Below are 13,339 nucleotides of genomic sequence, written 5' to 3' on the forward strand. Positions count from 1 at the left end.
ACTTACAAAGTTCGAATATTACAAATCATTTAACTTCAATAGATTCTTGTCGAACATTAGTATTTTTACGAAAACATTACCTAACGTCACCGGTAGGGAAACTCGGCGTGTGTGGCTGGTGAATAACGAAGGACAAAGCTAGCTAGCTCCCTGTTAAGTGAATTATACCTACGTCAGCTCGTAATTAACTCGCTTATCGTGAACCCTCGATAAAATATCAAGGAAGTTCCAGACTAGAAAGGAGACTATATATTGCTTGTAAGGTTGTGAAACTTTTGTTTATAAATCATTGTGTGTAATAACTATTTGTAATAACTATTATTGTAAATTGCATTGTTGCGTGTATATTAAAACGCATTTGTGTTAAAAAATAAGAAAACTGTGTGTATCAATGTTGTTGGCAAATATCATAAATTGACTATATATCGGCTTTTACTGCTAAATCCAAAGTATATTTTAACTACTAAATTTAAATTACAATTTGACTCAGTTTCAACCCATTTGAAATTGTAATACGTAACAATATAGAAAACCCATTAAACTGGTATTCATTCCCTATTTTTAATAACTTAGTAATGATACTGAGACATAGTGGCATATTTTGATTAATTCAAAATTATAAATTTAATTCATTGAGCTGAAATTCTTTTTTCTCATATTCTCTACTCAAGTATATTAACTTTTAATAAATATACTTTGGGGTATATTGTCGTTTATTTGCATTATATGAAATTAAAACTAAATTTGAGAGGTTACTAAAAATGAATGAACTATAACCTTAACAAATTACGTGAATTATATATGTTTATTAAATCACGTCCTACCACCTAGAAATTAAGTACAACCATTCAGCAGTTACGTTACATTTTTACTGCTTAATATTACTTCCTAGATTGACATACAGTAGGATCTATTGCTCTCGCAAATCATTATATATGTTTCATTATAACTTATATAAAAGCATTAAACATCGTAGTCTATAGCTGGCAAGCAATGAGTTGGTCCTAAGCACGTTATAACACAACAATGATGAATATTCATGAATAACCTGCCATAACAATAGATGTTAACATATTGCAAACAGTGCTTAGAAAATAAACAAGGTTCTTCAAATATTAAAACAATCACGAAAAAGGAAATGTGCTTATGTAAGCAAGACAGATATTGCAACCATAGACCGCACGATGTTTATGATGATGTCAAACATTTTGAATGTCCTTATCATAGAACTTGGAAGACGTGAAGTCTGCGTGAGACACGTCATCAACTATCAGTTCATTGGCTGGCAGCTCGCCATTAGAATTACTGACGACACAGAGAAATTTTATTTGTTACACATAGGTTTATGAACAATTTAGAGTTGATAAAATATATAAAGAAATAGAAACTAAAGCTTTTGAAAGAGACAATCACTGGAATAAATTTAACTCGTATTTTTAAGCAAAAATATCTTACCATGTCCATTCTTATCTAACTTTTACGTTAATCCCAAATTGCGAGATGCTCTAAGACTAATTCTGTTGAGCTAGATAAAGTAAGCTATGATATCTCATAGAAAATAATTGCGGAACAGCCCTACAAGAAAGTTAGTGCGTTATTATCATCGGCCCGGAATGGCCGGGTGGTTAGAACTCTCGCCTCTTAATCTGTGGGTCGCGGGTTCGCATCCCCCTCCCACTAAATATCCTCGCTTTTTCATCCATGGGGCGTTTAATGGGACTTTTAGTCACACTATTCGTTGGTAAAAGAGTAACCCAAGCGTTGGCGGTGGGTGGTGGTGGTGGTGGTGATGACCAGCCTTCTGCTAAATTATGGACGGCTAGCGCAGATAACCCTCGCGTAATTCTGCGCGAAATTCAAAACAAACCAAAATTTGTCAGTGAGACTGAAACATTTTCATCACCCTACCTTATAGAATATATATCATATGCCCTTAGTAATGAAATATGAGGGTCCTAGCACACGTGAATCCTTTTGTCAGTGAGATTGAAACATTTTCATCACCCTACCTTATAGAATATATATCATATGCCCTTAGTAATGAAATATGAGGGTCCTAGCACACGTGAATCCTTTTGTTGCGAGGTCTAGCTTTAACTCAAACTATAAGAAAATAAACAACTTACATAAATGTTTTACATCTCTACATTCAACTTTAAAATAAAGACCGTAGTTTAATAATTTAATTTTTAATATTGCACAAGAAACTATAAAATGTAGAAAAGGCAAAATTCTAAACCTCTGGTCCATCAGATCAAAATTAAGAATGGTTGTGCATAAATAGTCCTTTGTGTAGATGTGCGGGAAACTTCTAAAACAAACTAACAAACTTTTTTTTCTTGATCGTAACAGTTTGGTGTTCTAGGTTTCGAAACCTTACTTAAATTGATGAATTTAACTACATAATAAAACCTTCAATACTTCAAGACATTGTTTGTCAAAGAGATTGTGGAAATAACAGATTAAAATACTTAAAAAAGTATTTCAACAAATTGGGTAGTTAGTTAGAACGTAGTGATTTGAATTTAATGTGAAATAATAACGCGAATCTGTTATTCTAGAAATATCAGTATACTCATCAAATAATATTTCTAGAATGAAAATAATAAATAACTTTCAGTGAACGTTACTTCATATTGTCACTAAGCTTCATCGAGTGTTTTGTTGACAAATTAGTATATGAAAGGTTCTTATTTGTTGAATTTCGCACAAAGCTACTCCGGGGTTATCTGCGCTACAAAGATACTCGGGGGTTATCTGCGCTGGCGTCCCTAATTTTAATGTGATAAACTAAAGTAAACACCACCAATCGCCAACTTGTGGGATAGTCTAATCAAATAGTGAGAGTTGGCCGTCACTCTTATACCGCATCCACAGCTCCAAAGTTTGGAGCGTGATTTTTTTTTTCTGTGGTAACCGAGCGTGCCCTATTGAACTCGGATCTACAGTTCAAAACTATACCTGAATCATAAGGGTCTCTGACCTGGCTTTTTATCCCATTGTGAGCGTAAGATGTCGATCAGGTGAACAAACAAACTGTTTCATCAACCAATCGCAAATACTGAGACTGGGCAACTTTCCAATGAATATAAATATATATGTATTCATTGTTAGACTTGATAGATAATGCTAAGTTGGAATGTAGTCAAATGAGCTGACTAATTCTGCTATGAGATGAATTTGTTTTCTTGTTTACAGTGGTTTACTTTAACTTTCAATAAAGCATTTAATATTTTTAATGTAATCATGTTTTTTCCATACTTATGTCACTTAACAATAACGAAACTCATATTTATAATACTCAAGTTGTATGTTATATCTTTTGAAATGTATAGCTTCTCCGTACTAGAGATTAGGGTTGTTGAAAAGTTACTTTAGTTAACCCTGAAATTACTGACTTGTTTTTATATTGTTCACTACCAGAGGGGTACACATATTGGATAATATTATGTTTTTCGCCCGCAACTGCATCAATTTAACGAACGGACTGAGCATGTAACAAAGTCGTGGATATATTATATAAACGGCCCAAAAAATAGCTCAGAAAAATACGTTTCAGAAAGCGATGATTTTATGATTTCGAAATTCGTTAACACAAAACTGAAACAGTAATATATTATCACTGTACAATAGTGTAAGTAACTAGCTCAGACATTTGGGCTGTTATAGTGAAATACTGTATTTAAACAATAGAGTAAAGGAGCAGATGTCAGTAACGAATAATATATGTTTCCGTGTATCACATAACAATTAAAGTAACCAAAATACTCATAAAGAACTATTAATACTTTCGGAAAACATATATATATAAATATGTGTAAATAGTTATAGAATATATGTAAACTTTTAAAGAGAGCATATAAACAGTTATAGACTACGTATGAATACTTTAAAAGAACGTACAAATAATTATACACATCATAAATTGTTAAAATGATGACAGAAATCATATAGACTTTTCAATAATACGAATATCTACATATACAAATCAACAAAATCCGCACGTAAATGTAAAATATAAGATATTTTTTAGCCAAAACGTAATTGCTAACAGAGAGTACTCCTGAATACATCTTATAAACAGATATGTAGAACATCTGTTTGTTTTGGATATTTGCGCAGAGCTACAAAAGGAATAGTTAGGCTAATTGTCCTTAATTTTGTACTGATATACAAGAGGAAAGACAGCTGCTTAGCAGCATATATTGTCAACTCTAGGTCTACTCTAATCAAATAGCAGGATTTGACCGTCACTCTCATGGTGTACAATGGAGTGTGTTGCCAACCGCTAGGCGACGCACGATATATATTGAGAATGTTTAGAAGCTTATATAAAATAAACTATAAACACTTATTAGAACACCTATAAATTATTATATATATTATATATATATATATTTGACAAATACAAAAACTTAAAGAGAAACATGGACATATTTTGAAGGGTAGATAAAACACTCACAAAAAACTTGTTCGTTTGTTTTGAATTTCACGCAAAGCTACACGAGAGCTATCTGCGCTAGCCGTCTCTAATTTAGCAGTGTAAGACTAGAGGGAAGGCAGCTAGTTATCACCACCTATCACCAACTCTTAGGCTACTCTTTTACCAACGAATAGTGGGATTGACCGTCACATTATAACGTTCCCACGGCTGAAAACGCAAGCATGTTTGGTGTGACGGGGATTCGAACCCACGACCCTCAGATTGCGAGTCGAGCGCCCAAACCACCTGGCCATGCCGGGCCACAAAGAACATGTAAACACTTACACAGAATATCAATAAAGTAACAAGATCAACAGAATTCTTAACACTAACACTTAAATACTGTGAAAAAAATAATAATGTCACTTCAATAGGCGTTTTAGTTTTAGCGATCACTTAATATGTGAATGAAACATCTGTAGGACTTAGACCAGTGCTTCCCAAACTGTGTGCCGCGGAATTTTTACAATTATTAAGTAATTTCTATTTAGTAATGTAAATTTATTATCAATTTAACACATTTTTAAAAATTCAAATTTGTTTTATTTTCTCCTTGATACATAGTATAACAGTAATTTCTGCCTGTCTTAGTCAGAGGGGTGTCACTAGACAAGATGAGAAAACCAACAAAAAATATCTTATAATTATCTGTTTAGCTAAAAATGGTATATCGTTTACGTATTTAACAGGGTGTGTGATCGTAATTTTACTTTTATTAATTAAGTGAAATGCAAAAAATTATAAGCATACAAGTCCTCTTAGTAATTATTGGCATGTTTTCAGCTACAAGTAAAATATTATGTAGTCACAAATAGGCATTGTTGGTTAATATTATAAATAAGTGATTTTTTTTAAGTGGCTTTTACATTGAATGACTGAGTCAATCAATGCATAGGAAGATATTTCATTAATAGTTGCATACATTTTTATTGAGACCACTGAACCAAATTAAGTATATATTATAATGGGCTATTTTCCCATATTTTATGTATAAAATTGTTCTTTTTCTCGTATATACATAGTTTTATAAATGCATGTGAGGTGAAAAATGTTTTCTAAGAAATACTGAATGATCTTTGGGAAATGATGCATGAGTGTTGAAACACCAAACCCACGAAACTTATCATGTTTTACTAGTTTCAAATTTTAAAATCGTGTTGAACAACAAAAATGTATATGAAAGCTAATTTGAGAATGATTATATTTGAATAATATGTTTTTTAAAAGTTTAAAATGTCTTTAAAATGTTATTATTATCCTAATTGATTATTGTAAATTTTATGTACATCACTGATAACCCTCTAAAATCAATAATATCAAACAAGCAGGAATTAAATATATTTTATTCTTTTTTTTAATAAAACTTAACTATCTACCTTATTAACCGAGTCAGTTTAATGATCATGAGATCTTAAAGATTTAGTTTTGCGTATAACTAAGTGAACTCTGAAAGCAATTAAATCCAAAGGGAGATTAAATGAGAGCAGTATGCCTTGCAGTAGGAAACATTCCTACGACGCATGTAAACCTACGTGAAATCAACTAATCAAAGTTAACGTCAAAGTACAAAATAGGAATAAGATGCTCTACAATATACTTTAATCCCTTGGATGCAAACCTAACAAATTATAAAACAGTCACAATGAAGCCTAGGGCCGATATTACTTTAGCAGCACAAGAGAACTTAGAAATGGAATTAGTGCAATAGAATCTTATCCTTCTCAATGCACAATATATCATTATTTGAGGGACTTGAAACGGACAGTTTTAATTAAATGCAGAAACTGTTTAAAAAATTAAGACAAGTTTAAATAAAATTTATAGATTTGAAAAGCAAATGACAAATGGAAGTATTCGATATTCAGAATTCAACTGATTAAAGAGATTAAAAATGTGTTTATTATTCAGCTTTATTCATAATCATATATTGGGAGATATGGCAAATAGCTTACGTTTTGAAAACACAATCACCAATTTACTAATGCATCAAATAAACTCTATCATAGCATTATCTGTGACATTCGGAAAACATCATTTGAAATAGACGTCATATCAAGACGTTCAGGAGAATAAACCAAATTGAAATCATATTGTTTACCAAGTTCTTAGAGACTAATTATCCCCATCACACCAAACATGCTCGCCCTTTCAGCCGTAGGGGCGTTATAATGTGACGGTCAATCCCACTATTCGTTAGTAAAAAAGTAGCCCAAGAGTTGGCGGTGGGTGGTGATGACTAGCTGCCTTCCCTCTAATCTTACACAATTACAATTAGGGACGGCTAATGCAGATAGCCCTCGTGTAGCTTTGCGCGAAATTCAAAACAAACAAACAATTAAAAACTAATTACAAATGTGGAATTGATTTAACTCTAGATAACTCTGCTTTCGCAATCTAAGTTTGTAAAAAATCTCACAACTAATTTCCAGCAGTAATAACCTGGACACCTAAGAGAGAAAAAAGTTTTATACTTCTTTTTTTTAGGGGGGGGTAGACTTAGATTTTTCAGATACAAGTATTGTAGTATGATTTGAAATTGTGCATGACTATAAAAAAATGTGTAGAAACTCAAAAACATCTCTCATTTCTACACAAATCAGAATGATGAATAACTAGTAATTTCAAGTCTCCAAAGATATATCAATAAATACTGTTGCGATATTATAAAATTAAAAATCCATATTAGTTTGCTTGTTGAATATCGCGGAAATACAGAATGATCCTTGGAAAGTAATGCATGACAATTTGAAAACATAAGCCACGAAAATCCCTAATTCATATGTGATAGACTAGAGGAAAGATAAGTTAGTCAACACCACCCATCGCCCACTTTTGAGCTACTCCTTATCTACAAAAGCGGAATTTACTGTTACATTATAACACTTCTAAGACTGAAAGGGCGAGCATGTTCAACAGCAGGATTTAAGCCCGCCACCCACATATTGTTAGACGAACGCCCTAACCACTAGGCCATACCAGGCCTTCCATATTACAGTCAAATTAGCTGAATATTATTCTGTTTTCTTTCAAAAAATGAGGAATATTCCTGGTCTTGATGAAAAATAGCACGTACAGTTTAGTTTGACCCTACTTTCCTGTCATTGAATTTCATTTCACTGCCATAAAGATTAAAGGTTCCTCTTAAGTCTTTTCCGCAGTGTGCTGCCACCTAGACTTGTTCTTAAGAAGTACACATGGCATCCTGCCAAGTGACCTCTCGTGACCACCGTGCCGTTTCACATATTACTCCAGGTCAGTTCTATCAGTTACTTTGTTGTTGATAATCTTGCACGTCTTGTTAAATCACAGGAAGGCTTTACGCTTAGGCAGAGGATGAAAACGAATATGAAGGATCACATCTGGTGAACAAATGCCATTGTCTGAGAGACGACTTTGGTCCATTTCACATGAATAAAATTATGCTACGTATACATATTATTACTGCTCTAGTGCCATATTTATTATCGTAAAAACAAATTCTAAAAATTAAAATCATTAAATTAGTTTGAAATCAGCCGTTTTTAAAAATTCAGAAGACAGCTAAAATGGGATAGAAAAATATCGAATAAAACAATGTTTTTCCTCTGTTAACGTGGCATCAGCAACCGTTTTTTTATTTAAAGAACTTACCAGAAAAAAAAACAGTTTATACTTTTATACTATACATTATTCATAACACCTGATTCTTTTTTTGTTTTTTAATAGAACTTTAACGGTTAAATACTACTTCTTTTGTCATGTCAAAAGAAGCAACTGTATGCTTCCGAAACTTTTGAACCTACCGTCATCAAGTGCACAAGCCGAATGAAATTTATATCCACTACGTGTCTTGACGTATAATGTGCAACCTTTCAGATACCTGTTCCATTTTATCGAAATTAGAGCTTGCATGTAAGATGTATTGCTCGTGCTTCTAGTTCGTTCTATGTTTCCTGAAAGTCACATTATTAAAAAAGTCTCTTTTTTGATACATAACAGAGTCTGCGTTTCCTGTATACGAAGTCGCACGAACGGTTTCAAATAGACATTTCTCCTTACCTCGTGGGGATACGTCGCTAAGAAAACTTTTATTGTCTTTGTTGTGGTTTCCCCATCCAAGTAATGAGTAGAGGTTGAAATAAAGCTTATCATTAATATCTAAGTAAAAATATGTTTTTAATCAGTAGAGAAGTTTGATAGTTATGATGAAATTACGAAACGGAAATACCTAAATCACAGTTACTGATTTGGAGTGAATTATAACAGCAATGAATGATAGTATTATTCTTTGAGCTAAATAAATGAGCCTGCTCAATTGTTAGAAAAAGCATTTACTGCTCATTTACCCTAACACTTTGAAGTCCAGTCTTCGTAGCAATTATTTTCTACGGTTTCAGAATTTGTGTTTCGAGTCAAGTACCCAGTTGCGTTAACTGGATTACATAAAATGGCAATAACTAGCAAATGAAGATACTGAAATTCCTATTTAATGAAAAATCCCATGGGTTAACGATAGAATCATCTCTATTTTTCTGTTAATTTGCAATGTTTACACGAACATGCATTAAATTCAATTGAAATTAGAGCCTGTTTACGTAGTTAGTATGTTTTCTCCCCTTCATAGATCCATGTTAGCCGGAAATGAATTTGTTGTTTTGTTTGTGGTAAAGCTGCTTAGGCTAATTGCTGCCGTCCCTAATTTTGGACTACCGACAATAGTTAAGGCAACTGGCATACAGAACCCATCGCCATCTTTTGGGCTACTCGTTACTAACGAATAGTGAGATTGAAGATTACATTATAAAGTACCAGCAACTAAGAAGGTGAGCATGTTCAGTGCTAAATTTCGATCTCGCGACCCACAGAATGTGAGTCGAGAGACCTAAAACAAGAAGCCATTTCAGGTCCGGAATAAGAAAGATACTACACTATTGAACACTAGTTACTTGTTTAATTCAACATAACTCTGGCAATACTAGTTAGTAATCAATATTGTCATGTAGCGATTGGTCTAAGACATAAATTCTAATTGATTTCCTGATTTACAAAGAACCCCTCCATTTCGCGATATTAGCATAACCTGATAAACAAACCCTTAAGGAACTTATGTGTTGTTGCATCGTTAAATGAATCTTTATAAAACTACTTTTGCTTTTATTTTTGTAATATTAATAATAAGAACATTTGTATGGCACAAACAAATGCTAATCCTGTGACGTAGTTCTTGCTACCTCTAAAGCACAACTCAGTATGCACTATTTAAAGAAGCAGGGGCAGCTTTATTTTTCAGAAATATAATTTTATTTCTTAAATCATACTTACTGACAGACAGATAGTTATATAGAGTTAAAACTCTAAATTGAGGATTTTATATAAGGGCTAACTTCTTTATGTTTCAACACTTGTTGTTATGTATCTTATATACACCACTTGGTCTCTCTGTTGTTGTAGTTTGTTTGTAGTTTTTACTTCACTAAGCCAATCCTTAATTGTTATTTTTCCATATTCCTAAACATCTATCACTAGAAAACAATACGATATTCCAAATATGACATTTAGTTTATTCCAAGCAAAACCTTCAAGTACATTGGTTACGTAAGATAAATTATCATTTAGTGGAATAAAATAGAACGGTGTCTTACCTTGACTCAAGCAACACGTTTAACCTGTCCCGAGAAACAATCGCCAGGCAGGTCATAGATCGACTACAGGTTCGTAGCAACTAAATCAGTATTCGACTTACTAGATAGAGATTAAATAAGCACTTTTCAAACACGTGACAGAAATTTTAAAGCTTGTGCATGCATTTTCACGAAGACAGCTTTAAGTAATGCATTGCATTTATTGATGGGTGCACGCATACAGAGACGTTATAGTTCTAAAGTTTCCTCGACAATGTTCCCTTGTACCTTTCAGCAAAACACGCAACTACGCCAGCGCCGTCTTCCTAGCTTGCCGAACTAGCACATGCGCGAAGAAGTCCTAAGTTATGTCTGTTTACTGGCGCCCCTTTCGGGGGCCTTGAATGTCGTTGTGGAAGGGCCTTGCATGATGAGCCTTGCCTGGACGATACAACATCTTAGAGCACTTGAATAGCTCTTCTTAAATGCACGTTCCTTTCCGCTTGGTTCCCTCCGTTCACGTGCCTATTTTAGTCCCTCGTATTCTTTAGTGTTCATTTTAATAAAAAGCTTAATGATTCTGACACATTTCCCTAAGTTAGAAGATATTGCATATTGTTAAGCGCAAAGCTAGCTATTCTCTGCTAATCGCTGATTTCGAAACCTAATGTTTAGCGTTATAAGCCCGCGGACTTACCGCTGAGCCACGGGATAGGATTTATTATATTTACTAGACAATTTTGGAGTAAATTAAACTTCGATATTTAAGCACTGTATTGAAGATAAGTCTGTGTTTTAAGTACATATATAAGCGATTAAGCTCCGATACATTGCTCAAACATTATAATTATTTGTCCAGTACAACTATAAGTAATGCATTCAGATACATCCTAGATTCTACAAAACAAAATAAAAATCATGTAAAATCGTCGTATTAGAATAAATAAATTTGCTACATAGTAATATTTTTGAGCACTTCAAACGTAGTTCTATTTGTTTCTTTCGTGTTCGTCTCATGTTCAGACTATTCACAAAATGGAATAACCTCAGTGAAAACAAATACATTTTTACTTATTAGACTTATGGTCAGCTTAACCATCGAGCTATTTTACTATTCTAACCATACAAAATGGTATCAAAAAGGCGTAATATGGAACTTACTTTCCAGATAAGACGTAGAAATAAATGTTACACAGAACGTATCTGTTCGCCAGTTTTATTTATATTACTTAAATGAATGAAGAACAAATTTTTTGTGGAAAAATTTATACATATATTTTCTCCAGGTCTCACTTTATTTCACTTTATGATCTAGCTTCGTTTAAAAAAATCTCTCTATTTAACATAAAATTAATAAGTGTAGATCACGGGCTTAAATATTCTGAGACATAGAATGTAAGTAAAATAATGTGAAACATTTAAAACATGAAGTGGCGTATTTTGTTACGATTAAGCTAAATACAAATAAACAATTTTAAACGGTAGAATGTTTCTACATAGCAGCAAAGTTTACAAGAAGGCATGATGACTTAAAGCTACTCTACTTTAATTTATAGCTGTCGGAACTAATCAATTTTCTCTTCTCCTTGCAGCACCGTCATTAGAGTTAAGCATCTTATGCTATGATCGAGAAACATCGTTCACCTATTAGGCAAATCCCTTGTGGCTCTTGGGATTTCGTTCAGGATCACCATCGTCACTCTACGCATAGAGGATTTATCGTATCTCACTCCATATTGAATTCATGGATTAATAAGCCTGTCATAAAATCATACTAATGATATTTGTTTATCAACTGTGAGATTTCACCAAGCATAAAGATATTCTACATACTATTATTTCAGTAAAGGAACCGAATGAGGTAATGACGGGTGGAAGACTTGATAGCATTTTAAAACCGCTTCAGCATAATTCACTGCTACAAAGACAATCAATTTTGAAGCTTTAATACTTAGTTCCACGAAAGCTATTAAATTTCAAAATTTATATAAGCTCTCTCCCCAAATGTATGTCATATCCTTACTTTAACAACACTTCGTCATGCAGAAGGAACGGTTGACCATCATTTTAGTAAAGAATGATATAGGATAACGAAGTATATAAATTTAAAAGTCTTTTAATTCAGTTGTTCATCGTTTCTGGCTATTGGAATAATCGGATTAGAAACTTTTTTTTGTCATTGCTTTGCGGAAATAATTAAAATTTCGAAAGAAAATATCGGACTCTACTCGTATATACGTTTACATCTTACAAATGTTAGAGCCAAAGCTTACATTAGAATCAAACGTTATTTGCTAATAATAAACATTATATTAAAATTTTATATTTTCCAGTACTGTAAAGCTCAATCAAGCTCTATTAACTACCTAAAAGAATGGTTTGTTGTTATTGTTTGATTATTAAGCACAAACATACACAAAGAGCTATCTGTGCTCTGCCCACTACGGGTATCAAAACCCGGTTTCAAGCGGTACAAGTCCGTAATGTAACGGAGTTGTTGTTATGTATTTATTTTAATATCAACGTTGTTTAGATTAAGTTTATATTTAAAAACACGCATAGCTTATAGTGTTAGATATGTATTGCGAAACTCCCGCCTATTCTCCAAAGTTGTAGAAGATTCTCGAGAGTAAGAATCAAAAGTGTATGTGTGTACGTAAACGCTTTAATCAGTATTGTTACGTAAGACTGAATTTTCTGGAAACCTTCCCACCCCTATAAATACAACTAACGCGACGCGCCAAGAAAAATGTCTATTAGTACTTTGTTATAATCAGTGTGCTATAAGCTTTGAAATCTATAACTGTGATTTTTATAACGCTTATCAATCGGAAAACTTCAGATATTTGACCAGGAACATTTACAAAATTCGAACATTACAAATTATTTAACTTCAGTGGATTCTCATTGGACATTAGTATTTTTACGAAAACATTACCTAACCTCATCGGTGAAACTAGACCTGTAATCACCGTGTGATCAGCGAGAACTACAGGGTTAGCTAGCTCCCTATTAAGTGAATTGTACCTTTATCAACTCGCTCATCGTAAATCCTCGATAAGATATCAAGGGAGTTCCAAACTAGATTTTATATTGTTTGTAAGTTTGTGAAACTTTTGTTTATAAATCTTTGTTTGTAATAACTATTTGTAAAAATTTTTTATTGTAAATTGTATTATTGTGTGTATATTAAAACGTATTAGTATTTCTACGAAGACGGTGTGCATCACTCTTGTTGACAAATATCGTAAATTGA

General features: G+C 33.0%; 1 protein-coding gene across 3 annotated transcripts in view; it reads right to left on the reverse strand.

Moving 5' to 3' along the window:
* The window catches only part of LOC106466639 (irregular chiasm C-roughest protein-like), a 55,661-nt gene extending 45,302 nt beyond the window's left edge, over positions 1 to 10,359 (reverse strand). For all 3 annotated transcript variants that reach the window (XM_022395572.1, XM_022395518.1, XM_022395471.1), the window contains exon 1: positions 10,105 to 10,359. The gene's annotated coding sequence lies outside the window, so the exon portion shown is untranslated. The remainder of the gene's footprint in view (positions 1 to 10,104) is intronic.
* Positions 10,360 to 13,339: the final 2,980 nt, after the last annotated feature.

The sequence above is a fragment of the Limulus polyphemus genome, unplaced genomic scaffold, assembly GCF_000517525.1.
Source record: "Limulus polyphemus unplaced genomic scaffold, Limulus_polyphemus-2.1.2 Scaffold2, whole genome shotgun sequence".
Taxonomy (NCBI): domain Eukaryota; kingdom Metazoa; phylum Arthropoda; class Merostomata; order Xiphosura; family Limulidae; genus Limulus; species Limulus polyphemus.